The sequence below is a fragment of the Pocillopora damicornis genome, chromosome 8 (assembly GCF_964200805.1).
Source record: "Pocillopora damicornis chromosome 8, jaPocDami1.2, whole genome shotgun sequence".
Lineage (NCBI taxonomy): Eukaryota > Metazoa > Cnidaria > Anthozoa > Scleractinia > Pocilloporidae > Pocillopora > Pocillopora damicornis.
This window is the reverse complement of record NC_142677.1, coordinates 11,367,437-11,384,975: the sequence shown is the minus strand read 5'-3', so window position 1 is coordinate 11,384,975 and position 17,539 is coordinate 11,367,437. Positions and strand designations below refer to the sequence as shown.

The following is a 17,539-nucleotide window of genomic DNA, read 5'->3' as shown; positions in this document are numbered from 1 at the left end:
CACATTTCTCTCAGATTCACAGGCTTCCTTGCCTGAAAAACGCGAAACCTTTTCCTTCAAGAACGTGTCCTAATACCCTCAAGGTACGTTCCCTTCCCTTTTCCCTGACGTCAAAACGTTTCCTCCCTCTACGTGGAAATGGGACCTTACATGATGCAAGCTCATCCATAATATGTGGAAAGTGCGGTTTCTCAGCGTTAAGAACATGGCCCCAACGCTTAAAAAAAGGTTCCATTCACCAGGGTCCAGTTGTGTAAAGGCCGGATAACACTATCCAACAGATAAATTGCTATCCAGTGGATAAGTGTTTACAGAACGTACTGCGTTATCCACCGGATAGAGATTTATCCAGAGGTTAGCGTTATCCATGCTTCGAACAACCGGAGCCTTAAACGCAATTCAAACCGTTCTATTAATTTATTCTGCTTGGAAACTCATTCCTTTCAACAGGAATACTTATTCCCAATATTCCTTTCAACCTGAGTACTTATTCCCAGGTTCTTAATCAGGGATCAAAAGCGTTAAAGGGCTGAGATTTGTTATCACTTCACATCGGCTAGGTATCAGTATCGACAAACTCTTCGAGCAACTGGATCAGTTGATCATTGAGTTGAATTTTTTTTCAAGTCAGTTTTTTTTAATATTCAATAGATTTTGAATCATTTTTACCAACTCATGCATTCCGCGGAAGGGGGAAGGGTTGCCGTCCATAAGGTTATTCACCGAACTGATTTCTTAAAAGCCAAAAACAGATGATATTAAAAAAAAAAAAAAAAAAAAAAAAAAAGCTAACAGAGCTAACTGGAACCAAACAAGAGCAAATCTAGTAGCAATACAAATCAGTGATTAGGTAACTACAAAACGCAACGGAACTAGCCGATGACAGCTTGCCTGCGCTGTACATTGATCTGCGTAATCTCTATTTCTTTGCCTTCTCTTCACTAAGTGAAGCCAATGATCTGCAATCTGGCTCGGCTTTTAATGTGGCACAACGATCATGTCGAAGAATCATAGAAGGGAGGGGTTGGAGGGGAATACGCATGTGTACAGTTTATGGTCCAGTTTTCTTTATTTCCCAGCTATCTTAGCGAGTATTTGTTTACAGGCGGCCATGTTGGATGTTTTAAGCTTATCCTTCTTTGAAAGGTTTGTTCCGTACTATTAGGTGACTCTACCCTGCAATTCCTTATTTAACGAGGAATGAAACCGTGTTTTTTCCCCTTTTGTTTACAGGCTGGATAGACCATTTTACGAAAAATTTACGCACCTTGCAAAGTTTGTTTTCGTGCACAGAAAGGTAAGTTTAACATCTCTTCGAAGCTAATTATTTTTGTGTAAACAAGGCCTATGTTGTTTCTCTGCGCAATTTCTCGAAAAGAGTCGCTAACTGATTTACCAGTGGGAGATTCTGAGTTGAGGTCATTCTCTAGTACTGCATCAAACATCCTTACTGCACATAATTTTTACATGTGTAAACTTTTCTTGGAAATGAGCAAGGATTTCTTTTTCCCTTCATATGTAAATCAATTTTCAAGTAGTGAGTACTTGAAAATATAATTTTGGCCTCTATGTTATCATAGTCATCCAACGTTTTGTTGTTGCTTTCCTAATTTTGGGAATTTTTTGAAAAGATTGCACATATCAACCATTATGAAATATTTTAATGTGATAGCTGATGTAAACAAAAAGACAACTTTGTTCTGATTACGTGACAGCAGAACTAAGAGTCGGATACCACAATTACTCCACAATGCTCCTGGACTGAAACATGATCCAGTAATGATGGGTTGTATAAAATTTTTGAAAGGTTCTAATTTTTGGCATAGTGGGTTTTGGCATTATACAATCTAGAGATAAAGTTAAGAAGATGTTTTAATCTCCTTAGGGCTAGGAACCATCTGACACCTGCTGGAGATCTTTCTAAGAGCCCATTTTTAAAATTTTGGAATAGGGATTGTGGGAGAGACAATATTAGGGGATTATTCAAGCAGAATAAATGATGATAGACTCGAGCACTTTTGAGTGATTGAGTTTAGTGAAATGGGACTGTCTGGTTATAAATTGATCTGCTGAAATCGTATTGGTGAAAGTAGAGCATATGATTTATATATCTACTAGCCACTTTTCACCTCTATATCCACTTCAGCATATGATGGATAAATATTTGACGAAAGCACAATTAAAAAAATTAGTTTAAACAAAGCAGTGGAGTTAAAATTCTCAAAATTTAAATAATTAACATACAGTTTTAATTTTAATATGTGTTGTATTATTTGTATACAGATATATCATGCAAAATGGAAATCACATGGATCAAAGTTGTGACAAGCAGCAGTGTTTGGAGCAGTCTTTCAGGTACTGCACTAACAAATGAATGATTACCAATTAATTCAAAGCTTTAGTACTTTTTTAAACTTCATCCAGTTGATTAAAGACAAGTTTGTCTATAAATTTATTGCTTACCTGTGTTTCTTGTGATTCTACTTTTGAAGTTATTTTCAGTAATTCTATAATAGCTTTAGTAACGCTCTCTGTTAGTTTCCCTAGTCAATTTCTTTTACTGCTTCATGCAACCTCTAAATTGATTTTAAGACCTTACACCTATAGTCCACACTTTCAGATTTTATTCTTCTTGTCTAAATCTCAGAGGAATCTGAAATACAAGAAAACTAGAACATAATTTTGTTGTTTTAAAGATTGCTCCGCTTAGGAGGCATTATGATTATAGTAAACCAACTCAATGACTCAATAATGTACTGCTTAACTTGACAACTACATCTTTGAGACTAACCACTAGCTTGTCAGTACACCATGTACCAATCAACATATCAGCTATCAAACATGTGACCTAAGTTATCACGGAAGGAAAACAAACTTTTTCATTCAAACTGAAATAGGTTCAAAATTGTTCATGCTATCCCCATAGAAGTATGCATTTTCTTTAATCTTGAAAAACACTGATTCTGGATATTTCATTCATTTTTTATGATTTTTATTGTGTCACAGAATGGGAGATTATTCTTTTTTTCTGACATGTTTCACAAGATAAGTTTATTTATCAAGACATTTTAATCAACTCCTTTGTTTTTTGAGCAGAACATGATCTGTACATATTGAACTAAAAAAGCATTTCTGGGATTTGTATTTTAATTGCTTTTGGGTAAGGTTTTCAATTGAAACGTTTTATCTCAAAAAGTAAGAAAACACACAAAAATCCCAGACACCCTCTTGGGGTTCATTATATTTCTGACATTGTCTCCAAATCTCACAGTAATTGACTGAATATAAACATCAAACATCAGAACTCAAGCCAAAAGTGACTTGAAATTTTTCGGGACATCAGTGTTTGTTTACATAAATGCGTTTCTAATTCACACCTGTCAAGGCTGTTTTCAAATCATATTGAAGCAAGTCACTTGACACTATTTTGGCTGTCAGTGATCCAAGTGCGGATAGGAAGAATGGAAACAATTTGTAAGGAGTTGGCATGTTGCATGAGAAGGTTAAGTGAATACACTTGTAAATTTGTAGCTATTTGTGTTGATGTGAAGGGTGATTCAACCAGCAAGGGACAGCATGAAAAAAGAGGAGAGAAAAGGTCAAACAGAAGAAGGAGAGCTAAAAGGCAAACACAACAAAGCAGCTCAACAATTGATACTTAAGCGCAATGCTAGGCAAGGGTCTTGTCTGTGAGATTTTTTCCCAGACTGGCACCTTCAGCAACTTCAATAGAAAAAGACTGTGGCCACTGCATCCCTTAAGTGTAGCAGGAACCCTATCAAAACATTTCTGCTCTGATGCAAACTGCAAAGAAATTTTCCTCTTTTCAGAGAGAGAATTAAAATTTTCAGAAATTGATAGATCTTAAATTTCTTTACTAGATATGAAATTTTCAGGAAATTGAAAAAATTACTTTTTATCTTTCTTTGATACTTTAAGTTGACTGACTGACTGATTTCCTGCCTCACTGTCTACCTTACTAACCTATTTATCTACCTACTAACTTACCTATGTAGTCAGTCAAGAGGCTAATTAACCAATAGACCTTATGAATGACTTATTGTTAATAATAAATTAACTGACAGATGCACTTACTGGTCAAGCCAGACTTGGTGAGTGAGTGAGTGAGTAGCTGATTGACTGGCTGACTGACCTATTGATTGACTGCCATCTTGACTGACTGACTGATCAATCAACTAACTTATAGACTGACTGAATGGCTGACTGACTAACTGGGTGGCAGCCTGACTGCATGATCAAATGACAGAGTAATCAACAATAAGAGGAAACAAATGGACTGATGATGTGAGCAACCAGAGGACTAAATGTCACACTGGTTATTGTACTAATGTGTGGACTAAGTGGCTAACTAAATTAACGAATTACATATGATGGTATTTCAGGCTTTAATTTTCTTAGGATTTGAATTGTTGTTTTGAACAGTTAGACGAGTGAACGTTAAAAGAAACGGACGAGCAGTCTGTGCATAATTTCCGTTTCTTTCACTTCTAGGTTTCACCAGCTATGCTCTACTCCAAGGAAGTTAAAACAAGACCGAACATACAAGTTTGCCGCCAGTCAGTGAGAGGAAAAAATGGACGAATGCCCAAAGGTATAACAGTAATAAGACACATAAAAAGCTTGTATCATACTTAAGTGCATTTTACACACGATAGAGGAGCAATTTCGAAACTGGGTAGCTCGTTTTTGCAAACATGACGCGTTTCTTGCACTTTGTTGTTTGGGAAAGAGACTTGTCCTCTTTTAATCTAAGAGAAATTTTTTACTGTACGCCGAAACTGGTTTCAAAGTTTTAAAGATATTGTGTTCGTTTCATGCTATTAAGCAAGGCGGAAGTAAACGATTAAATGCATTTTGGTCTTCACTTTACTTCTGGTTCGAGGGAAACAGGAAAGAGATACGAACCCTAAGAGAGTATGAACGTGGAAAGGAAGAAGAGAATTGACGAACTCAGACTCTCTCTTGCAAGGCTTGTACATGTACTTTGATAGATTTTATTGTGTTGTGTATTAGGTTTTGAGACTTGTATAGTACTGTGAAACTGGTCTCATAACTGTTAATTTGTTTATTGCCATTTTAATTTTACAGATTGAAGTGATGTGAAAGCTAAATGTCGTTGCTCCTCAATTTACTTGAGCCCTGATTTACCAGAAGCAAGTGGTGTTGCAAAATGACCAATGTAAGGTAGGAAAAAAACTAAAACTTGAGCAACATTCGTTGAAGTTTTTCATGGCACAGTTTGTTTTTTTTTCTTGTGACTAAGGTCTATTTAGGACGCATGCGGAATAATTTCTTTTCTCTGAATTGCAAATTCTTCCAAGTCTATGAGCATAATTGTTGTGGCATAGTTAAACACAAACTTTTGGAAGTCTTTCTTCGTTCTTCGGTGGGAAAAGTTCGTTTGTCGTTCTTTTGGTAAAAGTCTTAAGGCGGGGAACGTTTTCATAGCTCAAATTCTTGGTCTTGATTTCATTTCCCTATTTTGCAGGTTTCTTCGACCACTTAAAGCACGATACCAAGAAACACGATCACCTTAAGCCTGGGCTAGAGAAAAGTATAAATTTTGGGAAGAAAGCAAAATTGGATCGACCCCCAAATCAGAGAATAAAAAAAATGGGGGTTCGATTCTTTGACCATTTCCCCTGCCCTACTACACCCGACCTTTTTTGTCTACCTTTTGATACAAATATATACAATCTTTTAATACAGTTGTTAATACAGTGTTTTTTTTTCACCCATCCAACCTCCCCCACCACACCCACCTCTCACAGGCAGTTTTATAAAGTACTTGCAAAAGTTGTCTACTTTGTGGTGTTAATATTTATTTCAAGTGCATGCGTTTGTGTAACCAAACGTCTGTCTTAATACACATGCGTATTACGAAGATTTCGTTACCACTATACAAAACTATTTTTATTAGGACTGAAAAAAAACTCGTTATTGGAGCTGGTGTGGTGGTAGGTTGTAAGACCTCCAATTTAAGCCTTCTTGTCGAAGATGATCTTGGTTTTTGAGATGGCCATTATTTCATGAAACCTGTGAAGAGATGGAGAATAAATTCGAATAAGACAAAATGTAACGTTACCGTTCATGATATGATATTAACACGCATGCGTTCTAAACTGAGCCCCGTAAAGACGAGAATTCTTAGCCATTATTCATAACTAACCGCTTTTAACCTGACATTCATTTGATTAACTTGGCAACACACCTGAATAACCAGTTCCCCCTTCGTCACTAGCTAACATCTGCAGTCGTGCGATTTGTCCTTTCACCAACATTTCAAACGTTAGAAATCATCTCAGGAGCTTAAAGAGGAAAACACACAAAAAATCTAACAAGAATTTCACACCTTTGAATTAAGTTGGAAACATAAATCGCAACTCAAAGATATAGAAGAATTTTGCAGATGAGCGAACGACCGATCACTATATTTGTATAGGTAATCACAAGATTTCGAGTGCAATTTGGAATAAATAAGCACGAGTAAATTTTTTGAAAGACTACCAAAATTGCACTCGCCCTACGGGCTCGTGCAATTTGTAGTCTTAGAAAAATTAACAAGTGCTTGTTTATTCCAAATAGCACGAGAAAAATCATGTGATTACGTGTTAATAATATACATGGAAAAATACGAGATGGCTCATCAAAATTAAGCATAAGCAAAGCGTGCACATCAAGTGCAAAAGTAATTTATTTAAACCGTGCGTTCGGTCAAAACAACCGCGTACGATCAAAACAATATTATGCAATGAGATCTTCACATCTTTAAGGCGCAAAAAAGTTCAAAGTCCGGCTAAACAGTTCAAGGAATTGTTTAGCCTGTGTCCGAATCACTTTCGATGAAATGGAGTCGTCGTTTCCGAGGTCGAACCATGTTTGTTTTTAATTTCGGCGTTGGATCGCTCGAGCAAAGTGCTAAGCTGGGTCGACTCGTAATTTTCGATTTCCTTGGCGATTTCCTTGGCAATTTCCTTCTCTAAACACCACTTTTTCCAAACCGACAACCAAAAAGCAGTGTTTTTTACAAATTTTCAAATTTTGTTGCGACATCCAAGGCTCACATTTGATTGGGTATCTGTCAGTTTCTTGGATTGATACGCGAAATACTAGCGTAACAATCCCTTAATAGAATCCTAACAGAGGGTGACACACTGACGTAACAATCCATCAAGAAATTCCTGATAGTGCGCGACATACTAACGAATCAATTCATAAAAAATCCTAACAGTGCGCTAGATACTAACGAAACAATCGATTAAGATAATTCTAACAGTACGCGAGATACTAACGTAAAACCAATAGAGAAAATCTTAACAGTGCGTGACGTACTAATGTAACAATCTATCAATAGAATCTTAACAGCGCGCGACATACTAACGAAACATTCCCTCAAGACAATCCTAACGAGATACTACAGTAAAAACTCATCAAGAAAATCTTAACAGCATGTCACATACTAACGAAGCAGTCCATCAAGAGAATCCTAAGAGCACGCGACATACTGACCTAACAACCTAATGACAGAGCAACTAAGAGTGCTTTATATATTAGCGTAACAATCGAATAATAGAGAAACCAAAGACTGTGTGAGATACTAGCGTAACATTCCATCAAGAAGAATCTAACAGTGTGCAAGATACTAACGTAACAAACCATCAAGAAAAATCCTGACAGTATGCGAGATAATAACGTAACAATCCATCAAGAAAAATCCTAACAGTCTGCAAGATACTAACGTAGCAACCCATCAAGAAAATCCTAACAGCCTGCAAGATACTAACATAACAATTCATCACGAAAAATCCTGAAAGTATACGAAATACGAACGTAACAATACATCGAGAAAATCCTAACAGTCTAAAAGATACTAACGTAACAAACCATCAAGAAAATCCTGACAGTGCGCGAGACACTAACGTAACAATTCATCAACAAAAATCCTAACAGTGTGCGAGATACTAACGTGATAAACCATCAAGAAAATGCTGACAGTGCGCGAGACACTAACATAACAATCCATCAAGAAAATCCTAACAGTGTGCGAGAAACTAACGTAACAAACCATCAAGAAAAGCCCAACAGTGTGCGAGATACTAACGTAACAATCCATCAGGAAAATCCTAACCATGTGCGAGATACTATCGTATCAAACCATCACGAAAATCCTAACAGTGTGCAAGATAATGACAAAACAAACCATCAAGAAAAGTCCTGAGAGTGCACAAGATACTAACATAATAATCCATCAAGAAAAGTCCTGAGAGTGCTCGATACTAACGTAACAATTCATCAAGAAAATCCTAACAGTCTGCGAGATACTAACGTAACAATTCATCAACAAAACCCTGACAATGTGCGAGATACTAACGTAATAATCCATCAAGAAAATCCTAACAGTCTGCGAGATACTAACGTAACAATCCATCAAGAAAATCCTCAGTCTGCGAGAAACTAACGTAACAAACCATCAAGAAAATCCTAACAGTGTGCGAGATACTAACGTAACAAACCATCAGGAAAATCCTAACAGTGTGCGACATACTAGCGTAACAAACCATCAAGAAAATCCTAACAGTGTGCGAGATACTAACGTAACAAACCATCAAGAAAATCCTAACAGTCTGCGAGAAACTAACTTAACAAACCATCAAGAAAATCCTAACAGTGTGCGAGATACTAACGTAACAAACCATCAAGAAAATCCTAACAGTCTGCGAGATACTAACGTAACAAACCATCAGGAAAATCCTAACAGTCTGCGAGATACTAACGTAACAAACCATTAGGAAAATCCTAACAGTCTGCGAGATACTAACGTAACAATTAATCAAAAGAGAATCCTAACAGTGCACGAGATACTAACGTAACAATTCATCAACAAAACCCTAACAATGTGCGAGATACTAACGTAACAATTCATCAAGGAAATGCTAACAGTGCGCGAGATACTAACGTAACAATTCATCAAGGAAATCCTAACAGTGCGCGAGATACTAGCGTAACAATTCATCAAGGAAATCCTAACAGTGCGCGAGATACTAGCGTAACAATTCATCAAGGAAATGCTAACAGTGCGCGAGATACTAACGTAACAATTCATCAAGGAAATCCTAACAGTGCGCGAGATGCTAGCGTAACAATTCATCAAGGAAATCCTAACAGTGCGCGAGATACTAACGTAACAATTCATCAAGGAAATCCTAACAGTGGGCAAGATACTAGCGTAACAATTCATCAAGGAAATCCTAACAATGTGCGAGATACTAACGTAACAATTCATCAAGGAAATCCTAACAGTGCGCGAGATACTAACGTAACAATTCATCAAGGAAATCCTAACAATGTGCGAGATACTAGCGTAACAATTCATCAAGGAAATCCTAACAGTGCACGAGATACTAGCGTAACAATTCATCAACAAAACCCTAACAATGTGCGAGATACTAACGTAACAATTCATCAAGGAAATCCTAACAATGTGCGAGATACTAACATAACAATTCATCAAGGAAATCCTAACAATGTGCGAGATGCTAACGTAACAATTCATCAAGGAAATCCTAACAGCGCGCGAGATACTAGCATAACAGTCCATCAAGGGAATCCTAACAGTGTGCGAGATACTTGCGTAACAATCCATCAAGAAAATCCTAACAGTGCGCGAGATACTAACGTAACAATTCATCAAGGAAATCCTAACAGTGCGCGAGATACTAACGTAACAATTCATCAAGGAAATCCTAACAGTGTGCGAGATACTAGCGTAACAATCCATCAAGAAAATCCTGACAGTGCGCGAGATACTAACGTAACAATTCATCAAGGAAATCCTAACAATGTGCGAGATACTAACGTAACAAACCATCAAGAAAATCCTAACAGTGCCCGAGATACTAACGTAACAATTCATCAAGAAAATCCTAACAGTCTGTGAGATACTAATGTAACAATTCATCAAGGAAATCCTAACAGCGTGCGAGATACTAGCGTAACAATCCATCAAGAAAATCCTAACAGTGCACGAGATACTAACGTAACAATTCATCAAGGAAATCCTAACAATGTGCGAGATACTAACGTAACAATTAATCAAAAGAGAATCCTAACAGTGCACGAGATACTAACGTAACAATTCATCAAGGAAATCCTAACAATGTGCGAGATACTAACGTAACAATTAATCAAAAGAGAATCCTAACAGTGCACGAGATACTAACGTAACAATTCATCAACAAAACCCTGACAATGTGCGAGATACTAACGTAACAATTCATCAAGGAAATCCTAACAGTGCGCGAGATACTAGCGTAACAATTCATCAAGGAAATCCTAACAGTGTGCGAGATACTAGCGTAACAATCCATCAAGAAAATCCTAACAGTGCGCGAGATACTAACGTAACAATTCATCAAGAAAATCCTAACAGTCTGCGAGATACTAACGTAACAATTCATCAAGGAAATCCTAACAGCGTGCGAGATACTAGCGTAACAATCCATCAAGAAAATCCTAACAGTGCACGAGATACTAACGTAACAATTCATCAAGGAAATCCTAACAATGTGCGAGATAGTAACGTAACAATTAATCAAAAGAGAATCCTAACAGTGCACGAGATACTAACGTAACAATTTATCAACAAAACCCTGACAATGCGCGAGATACTAACGTAACAATTCATCAAGGAAATCCTAACAGTGCGCGAGATACTAGCGTAACAATCCATCAAGAAAATCCTAACAGTGCACGAGATACTAACGTAACAATTCATCAAGGAAATCCTAACAATGTGCGAGATAGTAACGTAACAATTAATCAAAAGAGAATCCTAACAGTGCACGAGATACTAACGTAACAATTTATCAACAAAACCCTGACAATGCGCGAGATACTAACGTAACAATTCATAAAGGAAATCCTAACAGTGTGCGAGATACTAGCGTAACAATCCATCAAGAAAATCCTAACAGTGCGCGAGATACTAACGTAACAATTCATCAAGGAAATCCTAACAGTGCGCGAGATACTAACGTAACAATTCATCAAGGAAATCCTAACAGTGTGCGAGATACTAGCGTAACAATCCATCAAGAAAATCCTTACAGTGTGCGAGATACTAACGTAACAAACCATCAAGAAAATCCTAACAGTGCGCGAGATACTAACGTAACAATTCATCAAGAAAATCCTAACAGTCTGCGAGATACTAACGTAACAATTCATCAAGGAAATCCTAACAGCGTGCGAGATACTAGCGTAACAATCCATCAAGAAAATCCTAACAGTGTGTTAAATACTAACGTAACAAACCATCAAGAAAATCCTAACAGTCTAGGAGACACTAACGGAACAAACCATCAAGAAAATCCTGACAGTGCGCGAGATACTAGCGTAACAATCCATCGAGAAAATGCTCAGTGTGCAAGATACTAAAGTAACAATTCATCTAGAAAAATCCTGACAATGCGCGAGATATTCACGTAACAATCCATCGAGAAAATCTTAACTGTTTGCGAGATATTAACGTAACAAACCAGAAAGAAAATCCTAACAGTGTGCAAGATACTAACGTAACAAATCATCAGGAAAATCCTAACAGTGCAAGAGATACTAACGTAACAAACCATCAAGAAAAATCCTAACAGTAAGTGAGATACTAATGTAACAATCCATCCAGAAAATTCTGACAGTGCGCGAGATACTTACTTAAGAATCCATCAAGAAAAATCCTAACAATATGCGAGATACTAACGTAACAAACTATCAGGAAAATCCTAACAATGTGCGAGATACTAACGTAACAATCCATCAAGACGATCCTAACAGTCTGCGAGATACTAACGTAGCAACCCATCAAGAAAATCCTAACAGTCTGCGAGATACTAACGTAGCAAACCATCAGGAAAATCCTAGCTATGTAACAAACCATCAGGAAAATCCTAACAATGTGCGAGATACTAACGTAACAATCCATCAAGACGATCGTAACAGTCTGTGAGATACTAACGTAGCAAACCATCAGGAAAATCCTAGCTATGTGCGAGATACTAACGTAACAAACCATCAGGAAAATCCTAACAATGCGCGAGATACTAACGTAACAATCCATCACGACAATCCTAACAGTGTGCGAGATACTAACGTAGCAAACCTTTAGGAAAATCCTAACAATGTGCGAGATACTAACGTAACAATCCATCAGAAAAATCCTAACAGTGTGCGAGATACTAACGTAACAATCCATCAAGACAATCCTAAGAGTCTGCGAAATACTAACGTAGCAAACCATTAGGAAAATCCTAACAATGTGCGAGATACTAACGTAACAAACCATCAGGAAAATTCTAACAATGTGCGAGATACTAACGTAGCAAACCATCAGGAAAATCCTAACAATGTGCGAGATACTAACGTAACAAACCATCAAGAAAGTCCTAACAGTGCGCGAGACACTAACGTAACAAACTATCAGGAAAATCCTAACAATGTGCGAGATACTAACGTAACAACCCATCAAGAAAATCCTAACAGTGCGCGAGATACTAACGTAACAAACCATCAAGAAAATCCTAACAGTGTGCGAGATACTAACGTAACAAACCATCAGGAAAATCCTAACAATGTGCGAGATACTAACGTAATAAACCATCAGGAAAATCCTAACAATGTGCGAGATAATAACGTAACAAACCATCAAGAAAGTCCTAACAGTGCGCGAGACACTAACGTAACAAACTATCAGGAAAATCCTGACAATGTGCGAGATAATAACGTAACAACGCTCTGATTTTCGCTCTCTGTTCCCTAATGATCTCTTGTTTTCGTTTATCAGTCTTTATAGTGAACCTATAAAGACTTTTTAATTCGAAGCTTCAACACTTTTAAAGATTGGTTCGTTCAGATGCCGCACCAAATATTGAGCGATTCTTTGTGTGATCAACGAATGTTGTAGAATTTAGCAAAGTCACGTAATAATTTTCGGAGCTGCCGCCAGGGTTTTCACGTCTAACTATTATTTTACGATGTGAAAATTTTCTTAATTCTAAGCCATTCGCTCACGAAAGCAGAGTCTTTACCTTCTAACTCCTTCATTAAAAACACGTGTATTACGCTGGAAACACTTGACACTTCCGGTTTGAATGTCCTCATCCCCCGGCTACCCGGGGGTGGGATGTTGAAGCTCCGATTTGATCGGCACATAAACTCCAGAGCCGAATAATTTTTGCACACAAACGTAAATGAAAATTCAGAGGGTAGATAACTATTTAATTACTCACTTTCGCTCAACCCTTGCTCTGAGCTTTACATAAGGCATGCGGGCTCGTAACTGAGAGGGGGGGGGGGGGTCGCCAGGACGGTCTCCAGGCCCACATAACCCCAGTCCTGAACAATATTAGGCATGAATGGGCCGGGGCAAAAGTATTCTTACAGCTGGAAAGAACACTATACTTAAGGATGATCGAAGTTTTGCTCAAAGGATCTTGGTGCAAAGGCCGGTCTAGAATGAAAGGTGATCCGTTTCCCCTCTTAGTCGATTAGTTACTCTGACTTAAAGCTGGAGACGGCCACAGAGACTTACATGTCTAAGTTGACTGCAAAGAGATGGATGCATCTTTAGATCTGTAAGTCTAAAGATACTACTTGGACCTATACCAAGCTTGTACTTGCATTATGCGGAGCTGTTACTCTAGTGCCTTCATCCCATTAACATCTCTTGGATGTCCCAACAACTGTTCTTGATGGTTTGTTTTCTCCTGAGAAAAACTGATTGCCTCTTACCATTCATATCCTCCAAATGAGCTGAAAGAAGCTTTTTCACGATGACAAAAATGGCTGCTCACTTGCATTACGTCGCATTCCAAAACACCAACCGTGTTCAAGTTCTGCAAAGTAACAAAAATATCAAGGAGCTGTTAGTCAAACAACCTGATAAATGGCAATCCTGGGAGTTCCAGGTATCTTTAAGAAAGGACAAGATTTTCACAAGAAATATAGGTGAGAGTTATTTGTCTAGTAGGAGCTGAGTCACAGTAACTATAAAATGAACCTTTAAGTCTTCATTTTTTAAGCTCCAAGTTTGAAAAACCTGTTTAATGGATCTCCTAGATCCTGAGTCTTATCCACCTATCACTTGTCTAAGATCCACTCTCACCACCAGACACAGTGTTCATGCAGAGCATTGAAAGACAATTCAGTGGCCAAAACAGCTTTTACTTTTACTTTTTGTGTGGGATCAAGTCTTTGCATCACAAATTAAGACTAAGGGAGAGATTTGTTAGATGAAACTGACTCCTTTGTGGATCAGCTCTCAGTAAAACGTCTCTTATACGAAGTTCACTCTCTGTTCAACACATAAAGACAGACCAGTGACTGAAATACTCAACACACTCACTGCATTTCCTTTTCCTTTTTTTTTTGGGACCAAGTCTTTGCTTCACAGATGAAGACTAAGGAAGAGATTTGTTGGGTGAAACTGACTCCTTTTGTTGATGATCAGCTATTAGTTCCCTAACTCTTGTACAAATTCCACTCTCTGTTCAACACATTAAGACAGTCCAGAGGCCAAAATACTCAACATACTCGCTGCATTTCCTTATCCTATTTTTCTGGGACCAAGTCTTTGTGTCACAGATTAAGACTAAGGATGATATGTGTCGAGTGAAACTGACACCTTTGTAGGTCAACTTTCAGTCAGTCATCTCTTGAACAAAGTGCACTCTCTGTTCAATGCATAAAGACAGTCCAGTGACTGAAATACCCAACACACTAACTGCATTTCCTTTTCCTTTTTTTTGGGACCAAGTCTTTGCTTCACAGATGAAGGCTAAGGAAGAGATTTGTTTGGTGAAACTGACTCTTTTTGTTGATCATCAACTATTAGTCCTCTATCTCCTATACAAAGTCCACTTTCTCTTCCACACATTAAGACAGCCCAGTGGCCAAAATACTCAACACACTTGCTGCATTTTCTTTTCCTTTTCTTTTTTTGGGACCAAGTCTTTGCATCACAGATTAAGACTAAGGATGAGATGTGTTGAGTGAAACTGACACCTTTGTGGGTCAACTCTCAGTCAATCATCTCTTGTACAAAGTCCACTCTCTGTTCAACACATTAAGACAGTCCAGTGGCCAAAATACTCAACACACTCACTGCATTTCCTTTTTTTTTTTTTTTTAGGACCAAGTCTTTGCTTCACAGATTAAGACTAAACAATTGATCTGTTAGGTGATCAGCTCCTTGTCACCCATCTTTTGTGCAATATCCACTCTCTGTTTAGTGCATGGAGACAGTCTTGCAGCCAAAACAACTTTTCCAATACTTTTTTTTCATTTGAACAAGCTTTGCATCACAGATTAATTAAGAGAAAGGAAGGGATTTGTGGGTGAAACTGACTTAGTTGTGAAGCTATCAATCACCCATCTCCTGTATGAAGTCATTGTTGGACATAAAGATACTTTTATTTTACTCATAGCAATACTTATCTTATTGAGATTAGCTGCATACCAAAATCCAAAAAAGCTAGAGGTAAAAGAGGACCTTTCTCAATCCCAAGGTGGAAAGAAAGAAATCATCATTGACGTTAATTCCTAAAATAATGCCTAAGGCTGATAATGAGTCTGAAATAAGAGGGCCAAAAAGAAAAAGTAGGCAACCAGGTTGTTGGGGATCTCATATCGTTTCATCAGACTATCTGTAAAACTAAGTATTATCCAGATGAAAAGTCCCAGGCATTCTACGAAGTTTATACCAATTTTTTAGCAGATCTGAATCAATTCACACATCTAAACCTGTTACCATTACATTGTGCACGCTATTCATTCAAAACTGGGAAACGGCTCTGATCAAAATCTCTTCAAGGGTATTTCAACACAATTTTCATCTGTACTAATTATGGTGCAAAGGTTTGAGTAGACAGCTTCAGATGATAGACAACCTAGCTGTCAGTTTGGCTTATATTAGCCCATGTACTACAGCTTGTTTACAGCTAGGTAACCCTCTAAGGCTTGTCTTAACAGGCTATGTAATAAGGTACAACAAATTTCCAATCTGAACATTACATGACTGCTATACAATAGGCCAAGGGCTAATGCTCAAAATATTGGTGGCCAATTTACAATTTTCATCTTTGAAGGGACCAATTTACATTTTTTGCTCAGTTGATAACACTAAATTACCCTGTTATACTCTCCCACCAATGCAGTGCCACAATTTCTTTAGAAACTTACCCCCTCTATTCAATAATAAGTACCCCTCACAAGATGTGCAACAGTTCATTTTGTGGGAAAATTCTTTATGAACAATTTCTTATACCAATAAAAACTTCACGCCTTAGATTTTTAATGAGATAAACCCCACTTATGCAAACACCTTTAAAAAGGATAACATTTTTAAAAGGATACCCCTTGTGACATCAGGCAGGAGTCCCAAGATCACAACTGTATTGGGTAGAAAAGTCCATGAAAGTACAGTTGAGGGGGAGTACTTCCTCTTTTATAGGGATTACGTAATTCATAGATGATTGGGCTATGAATAAATATCCTGACATACTTCAAAGGCTTCTAAACATGAAATTCTAGTTGAGGGTAAAACACTTTCCCGCGACAAGCTAGCCAAAACACCTCAGGATTAATCAATAATGCAAGCCCGCTGATTTTCAAAAGATATCCTACTGAATCTAAACCAACAATCAGCCAAAGCCTTAATGTCAAGCTTGAGACAGCAGCTGTGCGGCTAACATGCTGTGGACATGTCTTGAAATTCGTTGACATGTCGAGTGAGATTTGGTTGTGCCCCTAAAAATGAAATTAAATATCATATTTTGACCTGCGTATGCTAAACACAGTAAAAAGCCTTCCTCACAAGCGACTTGCCCCTGAAGAGTGTTTTTACAAACAATACTGCGCCTTCCTACACACTCACGTAAGACCAAGTGATAAATATTTGAATTTCCCGCTCAACACTGTCGCAATTACAACGGTGCTTATGGCAATGCTGGGATAATCTGATCATTCCAAGAGGTTAATTTGCTACTAATGTTAACATGAGACAGAAATACATAAAAATTTTTGCGTTTATCAAGCAGTTTCTAAGGTCTAATCCTTACCTGTAGTTGATCTGATTACAGCCAAGTCCCACACGTGGTCTCTTTTTAGGTGTTTTAAAGTAAATGTAGCATCTTTTCCCATCCAAACTCCGCTCAAGAAAGCTGAATTGTTCAATTAACACTTGAGATACCACTTTGGCTTCCAGTTTGGCATCAAAATAAGCTCAGAAAAAGTTGATTCTTGATTTTCATTCAAATCCTCCAATTGTGACGCCATGTTGAATGTTACACACAAATATGTCTCACTACACGCGCAACTGCGCGAGAACACGCGAGATGAGTGGATGGCTTAAAATAACTACGAAGACATTGAAGACATCGTTTCCGTCGTCTCAAACTAAATTATGTTCAGATAAAAATCAGAACGATAGCTATTAGGAGAGATGATATCCTTGAAATTTTTTCTATGC

General features: G+C 37.7%; 2 long non-coding RNA genes across 2 annotated transcripts; one reads left to right on the top strand and one right to left on the bottom strand.

Moving 5' to 3' along the window:
• Nucleotides 1–1,086: 1,086 nt before the first annotated feature.
• On the top strand, nt 1,087–6,095 carry LOC113682500 (uncharacterized). Its single transcript, XR_016179407.1, has 6 exons — nt 1,087–1,146; nt 1,234–1,297; nt 2,284–2,355; nt 4,513–4,612; nt 5,110–5,205; nt 5,510–6,095. It is a non-coding gene; the product is annotated as an uncharacterized LOC113682500 (long non-coding RNA).
• LOC149041369 (uncharacterized) lies at nt 5,824–17,368 on the bottom strand. The gene is made up of 4 exons (XR_016179409.1): nt 17,130–17,368; nt 13,804–13,907; nt 6,233–6,329; nt 5,824–6,057 (listed from the first exon to the last, which is right to left on the bottom strand). It is a non-coding gene; the product is annotated as an uncharacterized LOC149041369 (long non-coding RNA).
• Between the last annotated feature and the right edge of the window lie 171 nt (nt 17,369–17,539).